At 44.9% G+C, this 26,231-nt stretch overlaps 1 protein-coding gene across 5 annotated transcripts in view; it reads left to right on the plus strand.

Annotated features, from left to right (window-relative positions):
- Window positions 1-2,314: 2,314 nt before the first annotated feature.
- Window positions 2,315-26,231, plus strand: part of lhfpl2a (LHFPL tetraspan subfamily member 2a) — a 65,111-nt gene continuing 41,194 nt past the window's right edge. For 2 of the 5 annotated variants that reach the window (XM_036977065.1, XM_036977068.1), the window contains exon 1: window positions 2,315-2,582. The gene's annotated coding sequence lies outside the window, so the exon portion shown is untranslated. Of the gene's footprint in view, window positions 2,587-7,313; window positions 7,370-26,231 lie in introns of all 5 variants that reach the window. The other 3 variants (XM_036977066.1, XM_036977067.1, XM_021602139.2) reach the window with 3 other exon arrangements.

Consider the following 26,231-nt stretch of genomic DNA (forward strand, 5'->3'; position numbering starts at 1 on the left):
TAGGTCAGATATAGCAGATGTAGGACAGATATATGGGATGTAGGGCAGATTTAGGGCATTTAGGAAATATATAGGGCATGTAGGGCAGATATAGGGCATATAGGGCAGATACAGGGTATGTAGGACAGATAAAGCTCATGTAGGACAGATATCTGGCATGTAGGGGTGATATAGGGCATGTAGGACAGATATGGGGCATGTAGGGAGGATATAGGGCATGTAGGGAAGATATTGGGCATGTAGGACAGATATAGGTTATGTAGGACAGATAAAGGGCATGTAGGGCAGATATAGGTCATGTAGGTCAGATATAGCAGATGTAGGACAGATGTAGGGCAGATTTAGGGCATGTAGGGCGGATGTAGGGCATGTAGGACATATATAGGGTATATAGAACAGATGTAGGGCATGTAGGGCAGATATAGGGCATGTAGGGCAGATATAGGGCATGTAGGGAAGATATAGGTTATGTAGGACAGATAAAGGGCATGTAGGGCAGATATAGGTCATGTAGGTCAGATATAGCAGATGTAGGGGATGTAGGGCAGATTTAGGGCATGTAGGGCGGATGTAGGGCATGTAGGACATATATAGGGTATATAGAACAGATGTAGGGCATGTAGGGCAGATATAGGGCATGTAGGGCAGATATAGGGCATGTAGGGAAGATATAGAGTATGTAGGACAGATATAGGGGATGTAGAACAGACAAAGGGCACGTTGGACAGATCTAGGGCATGTAGGGCAGATATAGGGGATGTTTTTTGTTTCATTTATTTCACCTTTATTTAACAAGGTAGGCCAGTTGAGAACAAGTTCTCATTTACAACTGCAACCTGGCCAAGATAAAGCAAAGCAGTTAACACATACAACAACACAGAGTTACACATGGAATAAACAAACGTACAGTAAATAACACAATAGAAAAGTCTATATACAGTGTGTGCAAAAGATGAGGGAGGTAAGGCAATAAATAGGCCGTAGTGGTGAAATAATTACAATTTAGCAAATAAACACTGGAGTGATAGATGTGCAGAAGATGAATGTGCAAGTAGAGATACTGGGGTGCAAAGGAGTAACAAAAAAATATGAATAAAATAAATAACAATATGGGGATGAGGTAGTTGGTGGGCTATTTACAAATGGGCTGATCTGTGAGCTGCTCTGATAGCTGATGCTTAGTGAGGGCGATATGAGTCCAGCTTCAGTGATTTTTGCAATTCGTTCCAGTCATTGGCAGCAGAGAACTGTAAGGAAAGGCGGCCAAACTAGGAATTGGCTTTGGGGGTGACCAGTGAGATATACCTGCTGGAGCGGTGCTATGGGTGGGTGCTGCTATGGTGACCAGTGAGATATACCTGCTGGAGCGGTGCTATGGGTGGGTGCTGCTATGGTGACCAGTGAGATATACCTGCTGGAGCGGTGCTATGGGTGGGTGCTGCTATGGTGACCAGTGAGATATACCTGCTGGAGCGGTGCTATGGGTGGGTGCTGCTATGGTGACCAGTGAGATATACCTGCTGGAGCGGTGCTATGGGTGGGTGCTGCTATGGTGACCAGTGAGATATACCTGCTGGAGCGGTGCTATGGGTGGGTGCTGCTATGGTGACCAGTGAAATATACCTGCTGTAGCGGTGCTATGGGTGGGTGCTGCTATGGTGACCAGTGAGATATACCTGCTGGAGCGGTGCTATGGGTGGGTGCTGCTATGGTGACCAGTGAGCTGAGATAAGGCGGGGCTTTACCTAGCAAAGACTTCTAGATGACCTGGAGCCAGTGGGTTTGGCGATGAATATGAAGCGAGGGCCAGCCAACGAGAGCATACAGGTCGCAGTGGTGGGTAGTATATGGGGCTTTGGAGACAAAACGGATGGCACTGTGATAGATTGCATCCAATTTGCTGAGTAGAGTGTTGGAGGCTATTTTATAAATTACATCTCCGAAGTCAAGGATCGGTAGGATAGTCAGTTTTACGAGGGTATGTTTGGCAGCATGAGTGAAGGATGCTTTGTTTGTGAAATAGGAAGCCAATTCTAGATTTAATTTTGTAGTACAGATATGGGGCATATAGAACAGATATAGGGCATGTAGGGCAGATATAGGGGCTCTATGGCAAATATAGGGGATGTAGGGCAGATAATACAGGGCTGAGATAGAGCAATTTGCTTTGGCAATGTAAACGTGTTTCCCATGCCAATAAAACCATTTGAATTTAATTTAATTGAGAGAGAGAGAGGGGGAGAGAGAGAGGGAGGGAGGGAGAGAGAGAGAGAGAGAGAGAGCGAGACAGAGACATTAAATGCTAACAGGAGGATAACGTCACTAGCTCCCAAATGTAGGCATGCTGGTCTGGAGAAAAAGGCTCGCAGCTCTGTTATCCGTGGTCACAGAGAGCGTGGGGGAGGAAGACACTTGGACCAAGGAGTCTTGCGGGTAGAAGAAACACACCGGCGTTATCCAAAAGGAAAACTTCTAACCCAAAGACAGCGGTTTTCAAAAAAATCTTTAGGCTAGTTGGATTTTTTATTGGAAAGCGAGCATATTGAACGCCGGACGTTTTGCACAACTTGGAAAACCTATTCGTAAGTAAGGGGAAGAATTTCTTCTGCATTTCAATACGCTTTTCGTCTATTCTTCCCCTTATATCTCTACACAGATTTCCTATTCACTTCGTTTCCCACTTTTCAAATTTCCAACAACGCTCAGCCTACTTTTGAGCTATGTTAATTTCATTGTAAATGTAGGTCTAATTACTTTCATTTGTCTGAGAGCTGCTGGTTCGGCGTTTTCCCCAGTCACTGAAGGGGAAACTCGTGGCAGGAAAGCCGACCAGAATGACGAATAGATTGCCAGGCAACGTTGCACATTCTAGCATACTTTTCCATTATTTTTTTTCTGACACGAATACAATCAGCTGTTGCAGTTATCACGTTATTAATGTTAGTAATAGGTCTATGTATAATAGTTATTTTAGCAGAGCTTCTCTCCTGTCAAATGAACTGTCAAATTAATTATTGACACATCAGTAATATGACACAAAGGAAAGTCAATTGCCTTCACAATGAATGACATTTCATGAACAAAACACATTAGCCTATTTATATACAACTAACAGTGAACTCATAATGTAAACAAAGCAGACGTGGTTGTGACTGAGGCAGATGTAGCTGTTTTTCTCTCTGACCTAGTGAATGGACAGTTTGGCGGATCTCAAAATGGTCCAGAGGCAACTCCCTGAACTGTGATTTTGAATATCTAAACCTGCATTTAGACTGTTGACTGGTCAAACTGAATGACTAGCTCATGACAAACTGAGGAAGTCTAAAGATCTTTCCTAGAGGGGCTCATGAGAGGGTAGTTTCTGACCTTACTCCCCCTTCCCCCACTTCAAACCAGCAACCTGAAAACAGATTCCACCTGTGTGTGTGCTCGTACACACTTGTGTAAACCTTAGTGTGCGAGAGCCCTGGGGGGTAAGAAATATTAGATTACCAACTAAGGTGAAGCTTTTGGACCCCTGTATTGTCAACCTTATAATAGTCAGGATATAGAGATTGTGTCACATATAAAAAACATCCCATATATGAGATCTCATTTATAGGCCAGCCTGACCCCCTCCCCTTTCCTTTGTTAGCCAGCCCATAACTCTGCAGGGGGAGTTGGCAGCCAATACAATTGTCTAAAGAATCCAAACTGAAATGCCGCAGTGAAATACTGATTTGTATGAATAATGGATGTGGCAATGTGTTGAATGAGAATGCTTGTTCTTGTCCCAAGGCTCAAGCCATTGATGGAGTGTGTACTGTATAGCAACGGTCAGTAGGTAATCAATAGCCATTCACCTAAGAGAACAGTTCTAGTCCCGGTGTTAAGTTTGAATTCGCTGTGTTGCACTTTATTTTTCTTCTCTCTCTTTCCCGTCACTGTACTTGCATGAATACACAAAACACATTTAGAAAGACAGGACCTTTAATGTGAATTGCTAAATATGCTACGATTCATTGTCACATTATAGCCAACCGGGGATGCGTGGCAGTCTCTGGCTGCAGCACAGTCACTGTGTGGTCTCGATCTCAAGTTGACACTTTCCTTCCTGGTATGTTTGTTTGACGCAATTTCTTCATCACCATCTTTAACGGGCACCCAGTTGTGGTTTAGAAGTTTAATGGCATCATTGAATGGGTGACTTTACAGTATCTAAGAATAAAAATGACAGCCGTTAGCAGGCCGGCTGGTTGTTGGACCACTGGCAGTGTTTAGAGCTGGAGGGCCGAGGCACGTGGTGTCCCTCAGGGTTCTGTGTTTGGACCAATAAAAAACCCCAGAATAAAACAGGCTTCAATCATTACAGGCCTGCTGGAGAAGGCTGGAGAATGTTCCTCTGGTCAGCTCTGTTCAGCTCTGACCTCAAGAAAAGGGGAAAATACAAGCATCCTACTGCTGGATGCCTTGGCAGGCTAGGAGTGCAGGCTAGGAGTGTAGGCTAGGAGTACAGGCTAGGAGTACAGTCTAGGAGTACAGTCTAGGAGTGCAGTCTAGGAGTGCAGGCTAGGAGTACAGGCTAGGAGTACAGGCTAGGAGTACAGGCTAGGAGTACAGGCTAGGAGTACAGTCTAGGAGTACAGGCTAGGAGTACAGGCTAGGAGTACAGGCTAGGAGTACAGGCTAGGAGTACAGTCTAGGAGTACAGTCTAGGAGTGCAGTCTAGGAGTGCAGGCTAGGAGTGCAGACTATGAGTGCAGACTATGAGTGCAGACTATGAGTGCAGACTATGAGTGCAGACTATGAGTGCAGACTATGAGTGCAGACTATGAGTGCAGGCTATGAGTGCAGGCTATGAGTGCAGGCTATGAGTGCAGACTATGAGTGCAGGCTATGAGTGCAGACTATGAGTGCAGACTATGAGTGCAGGCTATGAGTGCAGGCTATGAGTGCAGACTATGAGTGCAGACTATGAGTGCAGACTATGAGTGCAGACTATGAGTGCAGACTATGAGTGCAGGCTATGATTGCAGGCTAGGAGTGCAGTCTAGGAGTGCAGTCTAGGAGTGCAGTCTAGGAGTGCAGGCTAGGAGTGCAGACTATGAGTGCAGACTATGAGTGCAGACTATGAGTGCAGACTATGAGTGCAGACTATGAGTGCAGACTATGAGTGCAGGCTATGAGTGCAGGCTAGGAGTGCAGGCTAGGAGTGCAGGCTAGGAGTGCAGGCTAGGAGTGCAGGCTAGGAGTGCAGGCTAGGAGTGCAGGCTAGGAGTGCAGGCTAGGAGTGCAGGCTAGGATTGCAGGCTAGGAGTGCAGAAAAGTTATTTAATGTTGTTTTTTTGTCCTTCTTCCTTTGCCTAAACAGAATGGTAAATTATCAAAGAGTGGAAAAAATCTTACCAGCCTCTGCTCTTTTTTTCCCGGCCTGCTTGGTGCTGTGTGGGTGCAGTTGGCGATTCTTTTAACGTCACATAAAACCTCTTCGTCTTTGACTGGCAACCAGTTCATACAGACCACATAGTCTGCTCCATACAGACCACATAGTCTGCTCTCCAAACTTCAGCTTTTCTGCTCTTTGATGATATCGTCTGTGTGTGTGTCATTAGACCAGGCCACTGACCTCACTTTATAGTTTTCGTCAATATGTTCCCCTTTGGCATGGCGACGCTTAAAGCAACTTTCAATTGGAGGGTTTGGTGCAGTGGTACACATACACACCTTCTCAAAGCCCACAGTTGTCGGGCCTTTTCCAAATATAAACATTTGCTATGATGAATATGTTAACATCAATATTTGGAGCGGGCTCTTAGCCGAAATCTGATCCCGCCTCTATCAGTGTGTGCGTGAAACCCGAGGCCTGACCACAGGCTTGGTGTGACAGGCCTGTAAAATTGGGTTATTAAATGGAGTCTGTGGGGTCAGGGGTCAGGCAGTAGTGTGGAGGCAAGGTCCAACATCTGGTGTACTGTTTGGCACCACAGGACCCCACTACCCACTACTAGAGGAGATAGTCCTGATAGCAAGGCTGTTTGGTTTGTATCAGATTGCCTGAAGGGGAATTAAAAAGGAACCATTAATACTCCATACTCCATTTTTTTTACTCCTATTTTACCACACCAGGGTTTCAAGTTTAAAGCTGGTGTTCTATAAGAGATGCTGTTACTCAAGCTGTAGAGAAGTTCTGGTTTTCAGTACTGGTCAGCCCCTTCAACCACTGTTTGCATTATACTGCTTCAAACTAAAGTGTTCCAGATGCAGGAGGGGGACAGTAACAAACATGATCATTTTCACTTTCACTGACTCACTGCTACATCTGTTTTTGACATCGTCATTGTCCACCCACCTCTATATTCTTAGATTTGTGTGTGCGAGTTGGTCGGCTAGAAGTCTTTCAACAACAAACCCCAGGAAGTGCTCTAATCAATCCAACACGTGAAGTTAATCGTTTTCAGCGTGTCTTGTTTCCCGAAGATCCGCTAATTGGCACTACAACCGCCATACTGCCTCTGAGGAGGGCTGCTTTGGAACACATGCAGGCAGACCTACTGACTGGCTCTAACTGGGTCACATTACGTTAAGACGTTTTCCGTCCCAGCCTCCCAAAAGGAGCAGTTGTGATTGAATTAAAAGCGTCTGTCTATCCGATGGCTTTATAGACCCACAGAGAGTTGGGAGGGTTGGGAGATGAGGTGGTGGCCTACCTCATACAAGTGTCTCTGGAAAAGTCTCTCTCACTGTTATTCAGCAGCAGAGCAGAGTGGAAAAGGAGAGCAGTAGAATGGGAAGACTATTGTCCTCTCTCCTTATTTGTGTGTGTATGTGTTTGTGTGTGTGTATGCGTGTGTACAGTGTGATTGTGTTACAGTGGTCTTATGGCAGGCCAGTGCTATGTGAAAGGTCAAAGGAGTGGAAGCAGCTCAAGTGATGAAATGTTCCATGATGGCCTAGAGATGATGAAGAGTTTCTCTATAGATTTCACAACCATCCTGCTCAGAGCCATGTTCACTTGATCATAGTAATGAAAATAACTGTGTAGATGAGTTAATGCCACATTCTTTCTCTGTCTCAGCCTCTCTCTCAATTCAATTCCATTCAAAGGGATGTATTGACATGGGAAACATGTTTACATTGCCAAAACAAGTGAAATAGACAATAAAAATTAACAGTAGACATTACACTCACAGAAGTTCCAAAGAATAGAGACATTTCAAATGTCATATTATGGGTATATATAGTGTTGTAAAGATGTGCAATTAGTTAAAGTACAAAAGGGGAAATAAATAAACATAAATATGGGTTGAATTTACAATGGTGTTTGTTTTTCACAGGTTGCCCTTTTCTTGGGGCAGCAGGTCACAAATCTTGCTGCTGGGATGGCACACAGGTATTTCCCTTCTCTCTCTCTCTTCTCTAGGGCAGTCATGCACACTGATAAGATTAGGCAGCGTCTTGGTTAATCACTCGCTTCTCCTCTCTTACTCTCTCTCCCTGAGTGTACTTTACTTTTCACTCTTTTGTCTGACAAAGTTTTGGGTGGTGCAGGGTGGTGCTCACACAATAGACAGACAGTAGCCTTTCTCAGCTGACCTATCATAGAATTTAGTTTCAGATTAGTTGTTTGTATTTCCACTTGGTGTGGCAAAAACTGTGCGGCTATGTTATTTCTGCATGTAACATGCTCAGTGTAAACAACTGGGAGTCCTGTGGTCCACTTAAACTGGTTTCCTTATTTCCAATATGACTGTGACACTTAATAACAATGCAAATTCTTTCCTTTTTGGATTCTGAGTTCCTTGTAGAATGATCCTTTCAGCCATCCTTAGGTTGCCATGGTAGCAGATTTTCTGTCTGGGGTTTATGGGTATTGATTGGCTGGAACTCAAGTCTGGAACTCATACAGCCTCACAGCTGTATGCTAATGAGGAGAGAGATTACAGCCAATCAGCGACACCTGGCCCTCTGTGCCTGGCGGTAAAGAGATTATCATATAGTGTGTGTCTGATTATGAAAAATATGCTTTGTGTCAGGTTTTATACTGGTGTTGAAGATGACAGGCTACATGATTGTAGTTGTTAGTCAGACTTTGGGATATGAATGCTTTATGTTGTCGTTCGTTACTGGTTTATATCTGAAAGATAGATCTGCTTCACTGTTGATACAGAAATCAACTCCACCCTGCTGTCGAAGTCAAGAAGTCTAATCAAGCTCTGACAACTCGTGCAGGGCCTCGGTGAAAAACCTCCTGCAGGGCCCAGGCCACATCACTCAGAATGACTGAACTGTCCCCCTCTTTTTAGGACCTGGCCTTCTCCGTCTCCATGACTACCCTACCATAGTTTATCACCTGCAGCTAGGGCCTAGTGTCGATGTCATAGCACTACAATCACAAACCAACTGCCATAACGGTCTCTCTCTCTCTCTCTCTCTCTCTCTCTCTCTCTCTCTCTCTCTCTCTCTCCCTTGGTCTCTCTCTCTCTCTCTCTCTCGGTCTCTCTCTCTCGGTCTCTCTCTCTCTCTCTCTCTCAAAAGACAGGCTGTCTTCTTCCAGTCTAGTGTTAGATGACTCATTCAAACTGAATAGTATTTCAGTGTGAGAGCTGTATGAGTGATGTCCAACTGTAAAACAGGGTCTACTAGCTATGCTCCCTTCACATTGACGAGAGTTAAGGAGATTCTCCAGACACATCACTGTCATCATAGGCGGCGCATCCAATAGCTAAGCCTCCCCTAAAGTAAATTAAATTGAACTTGCTAAAATTACAATTACTCCTGTCTATAAAAATGTTTATACAATCCATAAAATCACTACACCAGAGAGCATGATTTATACACAGAGGATCATTAGCTTATTTTAATAAATCGTTTATCGTAGGCCAGCGATTGTAGGCCAGCACATAACCTACAATCCGGGAAGCACACAGTCGGGAAACGCACAGATTGTTGATTTGTGACTGTCAGTATAAAGTGTCTAACCTGTCTTTAGTTAGGCTATGAAAATGTGCAACTACCAATAGGCTATTGAGCGAACAGTTGCCTATCTTATTGGCTCTATAGCAGAGAGCATCGGCTATATCCCTGTTGAGTTCACATATTCACTGTCTATCATTGGGTGAGTCCATGCTCCTGGAAAGTTTTTTTTTTAGGACAATAATTTCCTCCTCCAGCTAGATATGTCTCCTCTTTTCATAGGCCTTGATTTGATGGTTCCAATCGAGATACGGTTGTTTTTATTCATCTCTGTTTGTCAGTGTCAGCAGATTAGCTTACTCTGTCATTTTTGTGGTATTGAAGATTCTGCTTTTGGCTTCAGTCGTGGAGGGTAAAGTGGGTTGAATTGCATGAAATGTCTTTATTAAAGGGCACATTTTTCTCAGCCTTTTCTAGCTGGGGCTGAGCTCTGGATATGTGCAAAGAAAAGAGAATGGTCTTTTTTACGAACAGTGAGTCAGCAATATTATTAGCATAATTTATGACTATCCAATCTACTCATCACATTAGGAATAGTAGACTATCTTACATAAGTCTGAAAATTTGATGATAGATGCATCCAATACCTAATCATGAAGGTGAATATCTTTGTGATTTTTTTTGTTGTTGCTTTCCCTAATTTGAAACTCACACGCTGCCTTTGACTGTAACTTGCAAATGTCTCACGTCTTGTTCAACAGCTGCCCACCTCCTAGCAGGGCAGTTTAGTGTAAACTGAATTGTCACGTTCAACCCAGCACTCCTCTGTATGAATTGTAATAGCAGAGCAATGTTTTTCAGACTGCTGAAATGTATAGACATTTTCCTAATATTTGAGACTTGTTTTATTGTTTTTATATGAAATTACAGTTGGTGACTTGCGCTATGACATCGGCACAAGGTCCTAGCTGCAGGTGATAAACTATGGTAGGGTAGTCATGGAGACAGAGAAGGCCAGGTCCTAAATCAAATCAAATCAAATCAAATTTTATTTGTCACATACACATGGTTAGCAGATGTTAATGCGAGTGTAGCGAAATGCTTGTGCTTCTAGTTCCGACAATGCAGTAATAACAAGTAATCTAACTAACAATTCCAAAACTACTGTCTTGTACACAGTGTAAGGGGATAAAGAATATGTACATAAGGATATATGAATGAGTGATGGTACAGAGCAGCATAGGCAAGATACAGTAGATGGTATCGGGTACAGTATATACATATGAGATGAGTATGTAAACAAAGTGGCATAGTTAAAGTGGCTAGTGATACATGTATTACATAAGAATACAGTCGATGATATAGAGTACAGTATATATACGTATGCATATGAGATGAATAATGTAGGGTAAGTAACATTATATAAGGTAGCATTGTTTAAAGTGGCTAGTGATATATTTACATCATTTCCCATCAATTCCCATTATTAAAGTGGCTGGAGTTGAGTCAGTGTCAGTGTGTTGGCAGCAGCCACTCAATGTTAGTGGTGGCTGTTTAACAGTCTGATGGCCTTGAGATAGAAGCTGTTTTTTAAACAGAGGGGGACAGTTCAGTCATTGTGAGTGGCCTGGGTCCTGCAGGAGGTTTTGTGTAGTTTCACATAGTAAATATGTTTCTATTGATTTCCATTGATTATGTCTAATCAATCCAAATGGAAATTCTCATAGTGCAATAAAATAATCCCTGAGAGCTAGTGTTTAGAAAGTGTTTTTGAATAAGGCCCACTGTTTCCACTCATATTGACTGGAAACCTAAAGCCCTGATCTATGGTCTCTGTGTATAGGCCAGAGTAATGGTGTGTACCATGTCTCTCTCTGTGTATAGGCCAGACTAATGGTGTGTAGCAGATCTCTCTGTATATAGACCTGGGTAATGATGTGTATCATCTCTCTCTGTGTATAGGCCAGGGTAATGATGTGTATCATCTCTCTCTGAGTATAGGCCAGGGTAATGGTGTGTATCAGGTCTCTCTGTGTATAGGCCAGGGTAATGGTGTGTAGCAGGTCTCTCTGTGTATAGGCCAGGGTAATGGTGTGTAGCAGGTCTCTCTGTATATAGGCCAGGGTAATGGTGTGTATCATCTCTCTCTGTGTATAGGCCAGGGTAATGGTGTCTAGCAGGTCTCTCTGTATATAGGCCAGGGTAATGGTGTGTATCATCTCTCTCTGTGTATAGGCCAGGGTAATGGTGTCTAGCAGGTATCTCTGTGTATAGGCCAGGGTAATGGTGTGTATCAGGTCTCTCTGTATATAGGCCAGGGTAATGGTGTGTATCATCTCTCTCTGTGTACAGGCCAGGGTAATGGTGTGTATCAGGTCTCTCTGTATATAGGCCAGGGTAATGGTGTGTACCAGGTCTCTCTGTGTATAGGCCAAGGTAATGGTGTGTACCAGGCTCTCTCTATGTATAGCCCAGGGTAATGGTGTGTAGCATGCTCTCTCTGTATATAAGGCCAGGGTAAAAGTGTGCATCAGGTCTCTGTGTGTAGGCCAGGGTAATGGGGTGTACCAGGCTCTCTCTGTATATAGGCCAGTTTAATGGGGTGTATCAGGCTCTTTCTGTGTGTAGGCCAGGGTAATGGTGTGTACCAGGCCTCTCTGTATATAGGCCAGTTTAATGGGGTGTATCAGGCTCTCTCTGTGTATAGGCCATAGTAATGGTGTGTACCAGGCTCTCTCTGTGTAATGTATGTAATGTATGGGGTTATCTTAATGGTGTGTACCAGGCCTCTCTGTGTATAGGCCATAGTAATGGTGTGTACCAGGCTCTCTCTGTGTAATGTATGTAATGTATGGGGTTATCTTAATGGTGTGTGCAGCGGTGAATGGATTTGTAGTTGAGAGAAAGAGTCTCCAGGGTTGGCTGCTGCTCCTGCTGCTGCAGGTGACTGGAGAGCACTCATACTGGACCGGACAGGGGCGAGATATAGCGTTGTAATACCAGAGGACTAGAGACACACACATACACACGTACACTTACATGCACTCACACATGACCATGCCTAATATGATTCACAAAAATTTGAAGCTTGTTTTTATTGTCTCTAATTCTTCATGTCAGACTGCCCAAGGACAAACTGGGAGATTTTAAGAGACAGACGATGCTGCACAGACAGAGACAGATGCAGTCTGATTGTTAGCAATGGCCATAAGCCTAGTTAAACCCACATAAAACACCACTGTGTCCCAAGGCTCCTAGAACTCATATCCCTCTCAGTCTCATATGAATACAGGACTAATTTAACTTAGCTGGAATCTCACCACCACACTGCCTCTCCTCACTTAATCGGCAGATGTATCCTGTTTGATGAAATCTCAGGTGTTGTACGGGCAGCCGGACACTGACACACTTTCAGTAAGTAAACAAACACTGAAAGAACTGACACAGTTTCAGCTTCACCTCCAGCTCACCTCCCTCTTCCATTGTCTTTAAACCTGGTCTACTTATGTCAGGGAGGCTTCTTGGGAGGCTACATTAGTTCAGTGGGCCTGCCTGTTGTCTGGCTCAAAGATATACTACATGACTAAAAGTATGTGGACACCTGTTTGTCAAACATTTCATTCCACAATCAATCATGTGCATTAATATGGAGTTAGTACCTCTTTTGCTGCTATAACAACCTTGAACGCTTTCCACTAGATGTTGGAACATTGGTGCGGGGACTTGCTTCCATTCAGCCACAAGAGCATTAGTGAGGTTGGGCACTGATATTAGTCCTGGCTCGCAGTCGGCATTCCAGTTCATCTCAAAGGTGTCCGTTGGGGTCTGGGCTCTGTGCAGGCCAGTCAATTTCTTTCACACTGATCTCGACAAACAATTTCTGTATCGACTTCGCTTTGTGCACAGGGGTATTGTCATGCTGAAACAGGAAGGGGTCTTCTGCAAACTGTTGCCACAAAGTTGGAAGCACAGAATCGTCTAGAATGTCATTGTATGCTGTAGCGCTAAGATTTCCCTTCACTGGAACTAAGGGGCCTAGCCCAAACCATGAAAAACAGCTCCAGACCATTATTCCTCCTCCACCAAACTTTACAGTTGGCACTATGTATTTGGGCAGGTAGCGTTCTCCGGCATCCGCCAAACCCAGATTTGTCCATCGAACTGCCACATGGTGAAGCGTGATTCATCACTCCAAATAACGCGTTTCCTGTGCTCCAGAGTCCAATGGCCGTGAGCTTTACACCACTCCAGCCTACGCTTGGCAATGCGCATGGTGATCTTAGACTTGCGTGTGGCTGCTCAGCAAATGGAAACCCATTTCATGAAGCTCCCAATGAACAGTTCTTGTTGGAACCGAGGACAGACTATTTTTACGAGCTATGCGCTTCAGCACTCGGCGGTCCCGTTCTGTGAGCTTGTGTGGCCTACCACTTTGCGGCTGAGCCATTGTTGCTCCTAGACATTTCTACTTCACAATAATAGAACTTACAGTTTACCAGGGCAGCTCTAGCAGGGAAGAAATTTGGCAAACTGCCTTGTTGGAGAGTTGACATCCTATGACAGTACCACGTTGAATGTCACTGAGCTCTTCAGTACAGGCCATTCCACTTCCAATGTTTGTCTATGGAGATTACATGGCTGTGTGCCAGATTTTATACACCTCTCAGCAACGGGTGTGGCTGAAATAGCCAAATCAACTAATTTGAAGGGGTGTCCACATACTTTTGGTGATGTAGTGTATCTGCAACCTCAGACTGTGTGTGTGCATGCTGCTATCTGCAGCCATCAGACGTGCTTACATATTGCCTCAGGTAAATGAGTGCTGCTCTTCCTTGTCTGAGTAAGGAGGACTATCTCTGTCTTGTTATCTCTCCGTCTGGTTCTCATCGCCTCTTCTCTTACTAAGGGCTTTTACACAGGCTTCTTCACAATGCTTGCTGCTTGCATATGGTTGCCTCTTCCTCAAGGAGGCTGGTCTTGAGACGTGGTGTTTGTTTGTGTAGGGTTACCTTTAGAGACAGAAGACTCATGTGCTTGTATGCTGCAGTTATCCAGGCTGATTGCAGAAGATAAGGGTTGTGTGTTTGCTGTCATTAGAGAAAGTGAGAGAAGATTGAGGGAGGATAGAGAAGACTAGAGAGAAGCATGAGAAGGAGAGAGGAAGAATAAAGAGAGAGAGAAAGCAGCGAGTGAAAGTAGAGAGGGAAAGGAAGAAGGTAGAGGGACTTAAAAATGCAGAGAGGTAGGGAAAGAGGGGTGGGAGAGGGAGGGAGGGAGATGCTTTGTTTCACAATTATCCTGCACAGCCCAGGGGCGGCAGTGAAGGTCAGACATCTGTGATCCATCTCCCAGAGTTCCCAGTCTGGAACCCTACACTCTGGCGCGCTCACCCTCCACTCTCTCTCGTCTTTTCTCTCTCAGCCTCCACCCTCCACCTGCCCTCGCCTTTTCTCGCTCAGCCTCCACCCTCCACCTGCCCTCGCCTTTTCTCTCTCAGCCTCCACCCTCCACCTGCCTTCGCCTTTTCTCGCTCAGCCTCCACCCTCCACCTGCCCTCGCCTTTTCTCTCTCAGCCTCCACCCTCCACCTGCCTTCGCCTTTTCTCTCTCAGCCTCCACCCTCCACGTGCTCTCGCCTTTTCTCTCTCAGCCTCCACCCTCCACTCTCTCTCGTCTTTTCTCTCTCAGCCTCCACCCTCCACTCTCTCTCGTCTTTTCTCTCTCAGCCTCCACCCTCCACCTGCCCTCGCCTTTTCTCTCTCAGCCTCCACCCTCCACCTGCCTTCGCCTTTTCTCTCTCAGCCTCCACCCTCCACCTGCCTTCGCCTTTTCTCTCTCAGCCTCCACCCTCCACCTGCCTTCGCCTTTTCTCTCTCAGCCTCCACCCCCCACCTGCCCTCGCCTTTTCTCTCTCAGCCTCCTCCCTCCACTCTCTCTCGTCTTTTCTCTCTCAGCCTCCACCTTCCACCTGCCCTCGCCTTTTCTCTCTCAGCCTCCACCCTCCAACTGCCCTCGTCTTTTCTCTCTCAGCCTCCACCCTCCACCTGCCCTCGCCTTTTCTCTCTCAGCCTCCACCCTCCACCTGCCCTCGCCTTTTCTCTCTCAGCCTCCACCCTCCAACTGCCCTCGCCTTTTCTCTCTCAGCCTCCTCCCTCCACTCTCTCTCGTCTTTTCTCTCTCAGCCTCCACCCTCCACCTGCCCTCGCCTTTTCTCTCTCAGCCTCCACCCTCCACCTGCCCTCGCCTTTTCTCTCTCAGCCTCCACCCTCCAACTGCCCTCGCCTTTTCTCTCTCAGCCTCCTCCCTCCACTCTCTCTCGTCTTTTCTCTCTCAGCCTCCACCCTCCAACTGCTCTCGCCTTTTCTCTCTCAGCCTCCACCCTCCACCTGCCCTCGCCTTTTCTCTCTCAGCCTCCACCCTCCACTCTCTCTCGTCTTTTCTCTCTCAGCCTCCTCCCTCCACTCTCTCTCGTCTTTTCTCTCTCAGCCTCCACCCTCCAACTGCTCTCGCCTTTTCTCTCTCAGCCTCCACCCTCCAACTGCCCTCGCCTTTTCTCTCTCAGCCTCCTCCCTCCACTCTCTCTCGTCTTTTCTCTCTCAGCCTCCACCCTCCAACTGCTCTCGCCTTTTCTCTCTCAGCCTCCACCCTCCACCTGCCCTCGCCTTTTCTCTCTCAGCCTCCACCCTCCACCTGCCCTCGCCTTTTCTCTCTCAGCCTCCACCCTCCAACTGCCCTCGTCTTTTCTCTCTCAGCCTCCACCCTCCACCTGCCCTCGCCTTTTCTCTCTCAGCCTCCACCCTCCACCTGCCCTCGCCTTTTCTCTCTCAGCCTCCACCCTCCAACTGCCCTCGCCTTTTCTCTCTCAGCCTCCTCCCTCCACTCTCTCTCGTCTTTTCTCTCTCAGCCTCCACCCTCCACCTGCCCTCGCCTTTTCTCTCTCAGCCTCCACCCTCCACCTGCCCTCGCCTTTTCTCTCTCAGCCTCCACCCTCCAACTGCCCTCGCCTTTTCTCTCTCAGCCTCCTCCCTCCACTCTCTCTCGTCTTTTCTCTCTCAGCCTCCACCCTCCAACTGCTCTCGCCTTTTCTCTCTCAGCCTCCACCCTCCACCTGCCCTCGCCTTTTCTCTCTCAGCCTCCACCCTCCACTCTCTCTCGTCTTTTCTCTCTCAGCCTCCTCCCTCCACTCTCTCTCGTCTTTTCTCTCTCAGCCTCCACCCTCCAACTGCTCTCGCCTTTTCTCTCTCAGCCTCCACCCTCCAACTGCCCTCGCCTTTTCTCTCTCAGCCTCCTCCCTCCACTCTCTCTCGTCTTTTCTCTCTCAGCCTCCACCCTCCAACTGCTCTCGCCTTTTCTCTCTCAGCCTCCACCCTCCACCTGCCCTCGCCTTTTCTCTCTCAGCCTCCACCCTCCACCTGCCCTCGCCTTTTCTCTCTCAGCCTCCACCCTCCAACTGCCCTCGCCTTTTCTCTCTCAGCCTCCTCCCTCCAACTGCCCTCGCCTTTTCTCTCTCAGCCTCCTCCCTCCAACTGCCCTCGCCTTTTCTCTCTCAGTCTCCACCCTCCACCTGCCCTCGCCTTTTCTCTCTCAGCCTCCTCCCCTCCCCCACCCTCGCCTTTTCTCTCTCTTCTCTCCACCCGCCCTTGCCTTTTCTCTATCCCCCGTCCTCCCTCACCCTCCACCCGCCCTCACCTTTTTCTCTCTCCCTCTCGCTCACTCTCCCTTTCTGTCTCCTTCTCGTCTGGCTCTGTCTCTCTATCTCCCTCAGCCCTCCTTTTATCTCTCCCTCTTCCTCTTTTCCAGCCCTCTCCATCTCTGCTTTCTGCTTTCTGACATCATCCCTCTAGTCTCTAGGGGTTTGTAAAGAAAGGGTTTTAGTGGTAGGCAGTTAGCTGTCGTCCCTCTCTGTAAACACTGTGTGATCCTCTGCTCTGTAGGCAGACATTACAGGCTCCATTATAGCCTTGTTATTGTAAAGTCATCAGATTCCTGGAGGAAAATGGCCTGTGTTACTGAAGGGGAAGGCTAGGAGTGGCTTCTATACTGCTGAGAAGTATTGAATACCTCAGTACAATAGAAACTGATCACAGTCAATACTCAGGAAGAACAGAAATAGGATTGGTCTGAACCAGGAAGGAAGAGAGGAAGGAGGACATGTTTCTGGTCCAAAAGTGGATGTCTTCTCCTGGCCGAGTTCCAGACCAGGAGTATTAACATCCCATCCCTTGTTACCAGACTGTTATTAGCCGTGTGTATGTGTGTCTGTATCTGTGTGTGACCTACATATCTCCTCAGTCTCCATGCTAAGTCTGTCAGAGAACACAGTAGTCTCTCTCTGACTCCCAGGCATCATAGATCTATCTTAAGTCTGTCTGAAAACAGACATCATGAAGTTATTATGAATCACCCCATTCCCACATTCACAGCACTCTTTAAATCAGCAGGCCAAATGTCTTCACCAGTGTGTGTGTGTGTGTGTGTGTGTGTGTGTGTGTGTGTGTGTGTGTGTGTGTGTGTGTGTGTGTGTGTGTGTGTGTGTGTGTGTGTGTGTGTGTGTGTGTGTGTGTGTGTGTGTGTGTGTGTGTGTGTGTGTGTCTTTGCGTACCTCTGTTGTTGTATTTTGCTCTGTTCTCCTGTCTTGGCTGCATGCAGTCAGGAAACTCAGCTCATTCTCTCAGTTGGAACAATTAAGTCAACACAGCAGCACACTGACCAGAAGCCCCCAGTCATTGAGGTCATAATTATCTTCTCTTGCACTGGCCAGTAGAGTAGTTTACTGCTGGAAGATGCTGTGTCTTTGTTACAGATGTGTTTCTGTTCAGGTATTTTACATCAGGCAGTACAGATGTAGTATCTTAATTTGATCACTCTTTTCACAAAACAGGAAATTGGAACTTGTAGTGTATTCAAGGTTTAAAAAGGCTTTTAAAGTTTGTAAATTCTGCTTTAAAATGTCAGACTTGATTTGCCGTAACTAAAACTGTCTCAACCGGTATCCTTATCAGTCAGGAGAGGTCTTGATGTTAGGGAGTCAATCCACTACATAATTGCTCTTCTCATACCCAGAGAACACTTCTTTCTATTCTAAGAAATTATGATATCCAACATCTTAAGAAAATATAATGATATAAAACATATTAAGAAAATATAATGACATAAAACATCTTAAGAGAATAAAGTGATATAAAACATCTTTATACAATATAATGATATAAAACATCTTAAGATATAAGGCAGTGTTATAGGACAGTGATTTTTTTTAAACATACTAAAACATGCTCGAGTCAATTAGTCAGTTTCCAACAAACCCATACAACAATGTCCATTAATGATAATCCACATAATAATTCACATTTCCTGTTGTTGCAGGATTATTTTCCTGCTGTAGCAAGCTGGTTCCAAATGAACATCCTACATTTGTAGCTGGCCGAGCAGACAGACAGAGTGACAGGTCCTCATTGTTAGGTTGATGCTTTCCAGCCATCTGTGCTGCTCCACAGCCTCTACTCTACTCAGCTATTAAAGTAATCACTGCAAGTTGACGTCATCTGTCTCTGTGTGAGTTCGTTGGTGGTCTGCGGGCAATACACACACACACACACGGACAGACACACAATATACACACGCACACATACTGCACATGCCAGCCAGCTACACACACAAGTACAGTGCACGAATGCACGCGTGTATACAACTTACACACACATACAACATACACACACCTCAATAAAGACAGAGAGGAAATGAGAGAGTGTGTGTGTAATCATTGAGTTGTACGTATTGCCTAAGGGTGGTTTTGCCCACCTTGTATTTTAACGTTACAGCTGGTGTCCTGTCTAAATGGCCAAAGTTACAAAGCAGTGAAGTGAAGGCGTGAGTGTCATCAGGAGAACTAGGTTTATTTTGCAGAGGCAACTAAGTGCTCTTGGATGTGATGATGACATTATAAAGGGACAGAGTTCTATCTCCCTCTCACAACCGGTTTGTTCCTCTGTTTTTGCTGCTCGGTGACTTAGTGACAGTATAGGCGGCAGGTAGACTAGCGGTTAGAGAGGTGGAACAGCAACTGGAGTGTTGCCAGTTTGAATCCTGGGTCCGACTGGAAAATTCTGTTGGCAAAGGTCGCTGGTATCAAATCCTAGATGTCATTGCCTGCTGTTGTGTCCCTGAGCAAGGCACTTTAACCCCCCACAACAGCTCCCCGGGTGCCCAGTGTGGCAGCCCCCTGCCCCTCTCCCTTAATGTATGTGTGTCTTTCGGAGGGGTTTGGTTAAAAGCGGAAATCAAATTTTGGTTGGACCCTGTGTGCAATTGACCAGTTATATTAAGTGTATGTTTTCCTGTAGAGCAGTCCTAATATAAAGCACACATCCTGAGGTAGGAGCAAAGAGTGATATAGCCTCAGTCCCACTCTCTCTCTCTCTCTCTCTCTCTCTCTCTCTCTCTCTCTCTCTCTCTCTCTCTCTCTCTCTCTCTCTCTCTCTCTCTCTCTCTCTCTCTCTCTCTCTCTCTCTCTCTCTCTCTCTCTCTCTCTCTCTCGCGCGCGCGCTGAGGCAGCTGGATAGCTCTGATACGAAACACCACAAACCCAAAGGTTTTTCCTTTTCCTCTGATTGTCTCTTTGAAGAGCTCCTGGAAAGGCTTTAAAAGTCTCTGGTCTTCATGCTGGTCTCCAAACAAAATGTGTGTTAAATGTAAAAAAGCTGACCTGCAGAGTGGAAACAAAACATAACAGAACTGACCAGGGATAGCTTGGTTATTATTCTGTAGAAATATAATTGGTTGTGTTTGTCGTCTCTGCATTTTTCTTATATACAGTGTATACCTGTCTGTGCTTGTGTGTGGAAGTGTGGCTTATCATGCTAACTTACTGTGACTGTCCCATCAATGTATGTAGGTGTTTCTCATAGAGTGGAGTCAGAATAATCAAATCAAACTTTATTTAAAGAGCATTTCACAAATATCGCAAAAAGCAAGACATTATTCACAACCCCTAAAGGTTTCATGTGTTAAAGGGATACTTCGGAATTTTGGCAATGAGGCCATTTGTCTACTTCCCCAGAGTTAGATGAACTCGTGGATACCATTTGTGACTGGAACATGTGAACTTTCATGTGCCTAAATAACAAACTTGTATGCCATCTGTAAATATTAATAAAATTACGAGCCTTGTTGGTTTAGCCACAGAAAAAGTCAAGAACCTTCCCACTAGCCATGATAATGGATGGGCTGAGATAATGGATGGGCTGGATATGCCGAGAGATGAGTTCGGATTGGGCTGCCAAGTAGCACACTTCACACACATGAGCTGGTCAGTATATGTAGATAATCCTTTCTAATCTTTTTTTTAATATATCACATAGTAGAACTGCATAAGTGTTGCTCTCCACTTTCTGGAGAACCGAAGGCAACCATGGAATCCGTGACAGAGAGTGAGAATCGTTCATCCATGTATACAGGTAAGAGAGTCTAGCTAGCTACATTTTCAGATACTATACGTTTCAAATTTTGTCAAAGTCATTTTCATTGCAAGTTAAAGCGTACTGTTAGCTAGCTAGCTAATGTTAGCTGGCTGGCTCACTAGATAACATTACGTGTATGATCTGTGTTGTAATATTATTCATATCTCAGAGCCGTTTGCATTGCTAGTTATAGCCTAATGTTAGCTAGCTAGCTAACATTGAACCTGGCTGGTTTGCTACCTGCAGATTCATGCAGGGTAGTAACGTTATGAGTTGGGATTATGGTTCATTGTTTAGCTAGCTAGCTACATGTCTAAATAAAAGACTCCACTATGCAAAGCACCATTTCACTGTACCGTTTACCTGCTGTATCCTGTGCATGTGACAAATAAACTTAGATTTTATTTGATAGAGTATGTGTTTACCAGAGACGGTAATGTGAAGAACAACATGACCTGCACCAAAGTCAAATCGGGATATAACGTTTGACCAACGAGACAGTGTCCAAGTTCAAAAATTCTCCGGTAGAATGCCCTGCTTTTATTTCAGAACCGTAAGCTATTTTCTGTAAGTGGCTCGCCATTAACTTGTAAATAAGGATCTTGTTGTGAGTTTATTTTCCTGTGATAATGAATAAAAATGTGTTACAGTTAAGACCTTGTCAGCTATATGATATGGTCATTATTTGAACTGGCTAGCCAGATAACTTAACATTTTTCAAAAAGTGTTTGATTTCGGGCGACAATAGAATGGTCATGATGTCACTGCGACAACTATCGATAGACGTAGTATAAACCAGCCTTTAGTCTTGACATTTTTGGTGATTTAGTACATTGCCTCACGTGAATCCTTAAAGAGATGGGCGGGGCTAAGGATTAAGAGGGTGTGAACGATGCTGAATGGGTTTAGACAAAGAAGAGCTCTCCAGTAGGTGTAGAATTACATTCCCATTGTTCCTCAACTGTAGTGTATGATATACCTTTTTCTACCTCTGAGTCTCTACTTTATCTATTTTGATAAATCGAGTCGGTCTGTCACATTTTTATGTCTCTGTGTCCAATATGAAAGAAGTTAGAGGTAGTTTCGCGAACCAATGCGAACTAGCGTTAACACAATGACTGCTAGCAGATACCCATAGACTTCCAGTCATTGCGATAAGTAGATAAACATTCTTTACAGTTTATGTAAAGTAGTGTCAAAAGCATTTTTCTTTATTTTTACATTGTAGAATAATAGAGAAGACATCAAAACTATGAAATCATGTAGTATGAATGTAAGCAAGCATTCATCTGGAGAGAGAGAGAGAGAGAGAGAGAGAGAGAGAGAGAGAGAGAGAGAGAGAGAGAGAGAGAGAGAGAGAGAGAGAGAGAGAGAGAGAGAGAGAGAGAGAGAGAGAGAGAGAGAGAGAGAGAGAGAGAGAGAGAGAGAGAGAGAGAGAGAGAGAGAGAGAGAGAGAGAGAGAGAGAGAGAGAGAGAGAATATGATACAGGAAGCATCTTCTGAGGAAGCTTTGTCATTCTGGTATTTGGCTCTCTATCTTTCCCCTTCTCCAATCTACATCTTGATCCCTTACTTTGTCTCCTTACCTCCTCCTTTCAGGCCCTTCTCTTTCTCTTGCTCTCTCACCCCTTGGTCTATCAAACACACACACACACACACAGCCCATTGAGGGTAGTCTGTGGTGTGGCGTGTGTGAATTAGTGCTGACCTTGGCTTCCATCATCATTCAGTCACAGCTTGAGAAACGTTTAGGGCCAGAGAGTTCCCCAGTCAACCCCCCCCCCCCAACCCCTCTCCCTTCACTTCACTTCCCCAAACCCCCCACCCCTTCCTCCGAACCAACAGACATATATAGGAAATCCCAAATGACACCTTATTTCCAGTTCTATATTATAGTGCACTACATTTGAACAGTTCACTATACAGGGAATAGGGTGTCATTTGAGAAACAGTCACACACTTCTATGGACCGCTATCAGGAGAGAAACAGTGTAAGATATGAGTCAGCTTGTAGTGACTGTGTGACTGGGTAACTGGGGTTGTAATAGTGGAGAAAACCCCCTAGAACAGGGTTATTTAATGTAACTTGTGTGTTCAGCTCTGTCATTGGAAAATATTCAGAATGAATCTAGAATCTACATTGTTAGGGATCAACTGAGGTCTAATAATGTCTGAAATGACACAGGCACACTAGAGCTGACCCAATTTAGTCGACTGGTCGATTGTTTGTTGATAGGCTGTTGGTCGACCAAGATTTCTTTAGTCGAGCAGTCGCAAAATATTAGATTTCTTAAATAAAAATCATGGTGTACAAGACAACTGACTGATTCGCACCTGTCTGAGTGGATGGAACCATTGTTGAGGCTGTGGGGATGGCACAGTCCATCAGTCGAAGACAGTTGTCTTGTACACCATGATTTTTATAGAAAATAAAAATGTTTTGCTACTGCTCTACTAAAGAAATCTCGGTCCTCCAACAGCCTATCGACCAAACAATCAGTGCTACTGAAATAGATATTCCATTAACAATCAGCCGTTTCCAGCTACAAAAGTAATTTACAACATTAACAATGTCTACACTGTATTTCTGATCAATTTGATGTTATTTTAATGGACAAAAAATTTGCTTTTCTTTCAAAAACAAGGACATTTCTAAGTGACCCCAAACTTTTCAATGGTTGTGTATATCTACATAAATAAGACAGCTCCTGATTCTGTTCTCTGTTTTAGTGTTTGTTTAATAGCCTACTGATTCTGTTCTCTGTTTTAGTGTTTGTTTAATAGCCTACTGATTCTGTTCTCTGTTTTAGTGTTTGTTTAATAGCCTACTGATTCTGTTCTCTGTTTTAGTGTTTGTTTAATAGCCTACTGATTCTGTGAGCACCAAGCCTCATGCAACAATTTCACAAATGCGTCTGTTTTCAATCTTTTCTATGTTGTAATAAAGGCATTACGCTTTTTTTCTCGTTTGACCAGCCTCTCTGGTATTATTTATCATTTATTTAGTGTTTACACTGTTCCAAATGTTCAGAAAAATTCTAATAATAATAATAATAATAATAATAATAATAATAATAATAATAATAATAATAATAATAATAATAACCCTCCTTTTTCCTTGATCTCCTTCTTATTGTTATTATTATTATTATCATCATGAATATAATAATAGGTCATTTCATTATCATTAGTAGGTTTAGTATAGCAGCCTTGTATAACCACCATCGAGCTGTAGGCCTAAGAGCACATTCTGTTTAGTCTTAATACCGCACAGTAGCGTGGGTAAAATCATTGGGGAGCAAAGCCCCCCCCACCCAAAAAAGCCATACAACAACCTATGTGTTGTGATAATTGCGTTGTTTGCTCTATAATTTGTTAATTCATATGCCTTGCGACCATGATATATATAGGCCTAAGGGCCAAGACAATAAGAATAAGAAATACCAATTCAACCACACCTTTGTTTTTGTCACACCTGCTCCCGCTCTCCCTCACTAGCGCTCCAGGGCGCCAGGCAGCCCTGCATTACGCACACCTGCTTCCCTTGTCACACCCATCAGCGATTCATTGCACTCACCTGGACTCAATCACCTTTATTATTTCCTTCCCTATATCTGTCTGTTCCCCAGCTCTGTTCCCTGCTGTACCCGTGTACTGACGCTGTTCCTGTCTTGTTCCATGTCTGTTCCTTATTAAATGTTGACTCCCCGTACCTGCTTCTCTACTCCAGCATTGGTTCTCACAGAATGATGGCTTTTCGGTTGGTGGTGACGTCAGGTCCGGGGGCTGCCGCCGATGGAACCTGGGGGTGCCTTAGTTGGCTTCCACACCCTAGCTGGCTTGAGAAATTCCTTGCCCCGGTTGGCTCGGCAGGCGCCCATCCCACATCAGGCCTTTGCTGTATCGTCAGGGTTTTACCGCTCAGCCGGCTCGCCAGGCGTCTACGCCTCAGCCGGCTCATCAGGCTCCCACGTCTCAGCGGGATCATCAGGCTGTCACGCCTCAACCGAATCGTCAGGCTCCCACGCCTCAGCCGGTTCACCAGGTTCCTATGCCTCTGCTGGTTCGTCTGGCTTCTACACCCCAGCCAGTTGGTCCAGCGCACATGCCTCGGCCGGCAAATCAGGCTAGTCCAGGTGAGAAGCCGGGTGGCGCCCCTAGAGGGGGGGGTACTGTCACGCCTGCTCCCGCTCTCCCTCCCTGGTGCTCGTGGGCGCAAGGCTGCCCTGCATTACGCACTCCTGCCACCATCATTACGTACACCTGCTTCCCTCGTCACGCACATCAGCGGTTCATTGCACTCACCTGGACTCAATCACCTGTGTTATTTCCTTCCCTATATCTGTCTGTTCCCCAGCTCTGTTCCCTGCTTCTGCATTAATTGTCGTATGTCGTTGTGTTACCCGTGTGCTGACGCTGTTCCTGTCTTGTTCCATGTCTGTTCCTTATTACATGTTGACTCCCCGTATCTGCTTCTCTACTCCAGCGTCGGTCCTTACAGTTTTATCACAAAAACGGATAGCAACCTCCGACCGGTGAAGTCCACAAAGCATATTGCATTTAACAGAGAGTTACATGACCTACAGCATGTTCAAGTAAGTTAATGTTTCCCACATTTTTGGACCACTAAACAACTATTGATTTAGAACAACGCTGAGTTATTTCAGCACCATGTCAACTTCAACATCATCAAATCATCTCTGCTTTAGTCCATTACAGCGACAACTAAAAGATACCACAAACAATTTAGTCCAATCAACATAATGTAAATATGATGTGGCTGTCCATGATTCTGATTTATGTGTGTGTGTGCGTGCGTGTGTGTGTGCGTGCGTGCGTGTGTGCGCGCGTGTTCGTGCAAGTAGAAAAACATGTTGACTCACCCTACTTGTAGAGAAACACCAATGCCATCCTCCTCTCTTCCACGTTGACGAAACGGTCTATCCCTCTGTCATACAGTACACACTTTTATTTTTTGTTGTCCTAGGCTACCTGGCTAAAATGCTTGCTCACAAGCCTAACTTCATGGGCAATGATAGCTAGTTAACATTATCCTTCTACATCTAGCTACATACTGAACTTCCATTCTTTCAGGCCAGGGGCACAACATATTAATTAATGGTTCGATCAGCATCGATGTTGTAATCATTGGCCAGCACAGAGAATTAAGTTAAACCACAAGTTCAAATCCCTATCTTCATCGATGGCTAATTTAGGAAAGGACCAATTTTAGCTAGCTAGCCACTGGAGGATAACAACACAATGAGATGCAACAATTCAAGTCATTTCTGTCAATGACGTATGCTCTCAATGCAATTTGTCAAGGGAAGCCAAATCCAATCTGGCTTCCCTTGATACTTTATTTTGGTGCACTAGGACCATTCACAGTTGAGCTCGCTCAGTTTAGCTCAACGCTGATTGGCTAATGTTTTATACTTTTTTGTGAAGGCCAAAATGGCCAAAATGCTCGCTGGCTTCCCTTGCGTTCAATGCTACGGCGTCAACAATGTCATTCTTCTTTGTACCAGACAGCATCAGATAGATGGTCTACACGTAGAGAGACAGAGGGGCGCTGTTTCGCTCACTCGGACGCTTTCTCAGGTGAGATACATTCAGCCTCTTGGGAATTGAAGGAAAATTATGAAACACAGAGACAAAAACATTTTTATTACATGTTTTAATTTTTTTTTAAATCTTGTAAAAACAAATTGGGGGAAGCCTGGCTTCCATGAATATACACCACTGATGCCGTAAACTTACTTAGGCCTATATTTCAATACTTATATAGGCTACTGTAACAATCAATAATTTATTTGTTCATGTCATCACTCAGCATAGGAGTCATTCGTGATGGAGAGGGTAGTAAGTTTTAAGTTCTTGG

This window comes from Oncorhynchus mykiss, chromosome 5 (genome assembly GCF_013265735.2).
Source record: "Oncorhynchus mykiss isolate Arlee chromosome 5, USDA_OmykA_1.1, whole genome shotgun sequence".
NCBI lineage: Eukaryota > Metazoa > Chordata > Actinopteri > Salmoniformes > Salmonidae > Oncorhynchus > Oncorhynchus mykiss.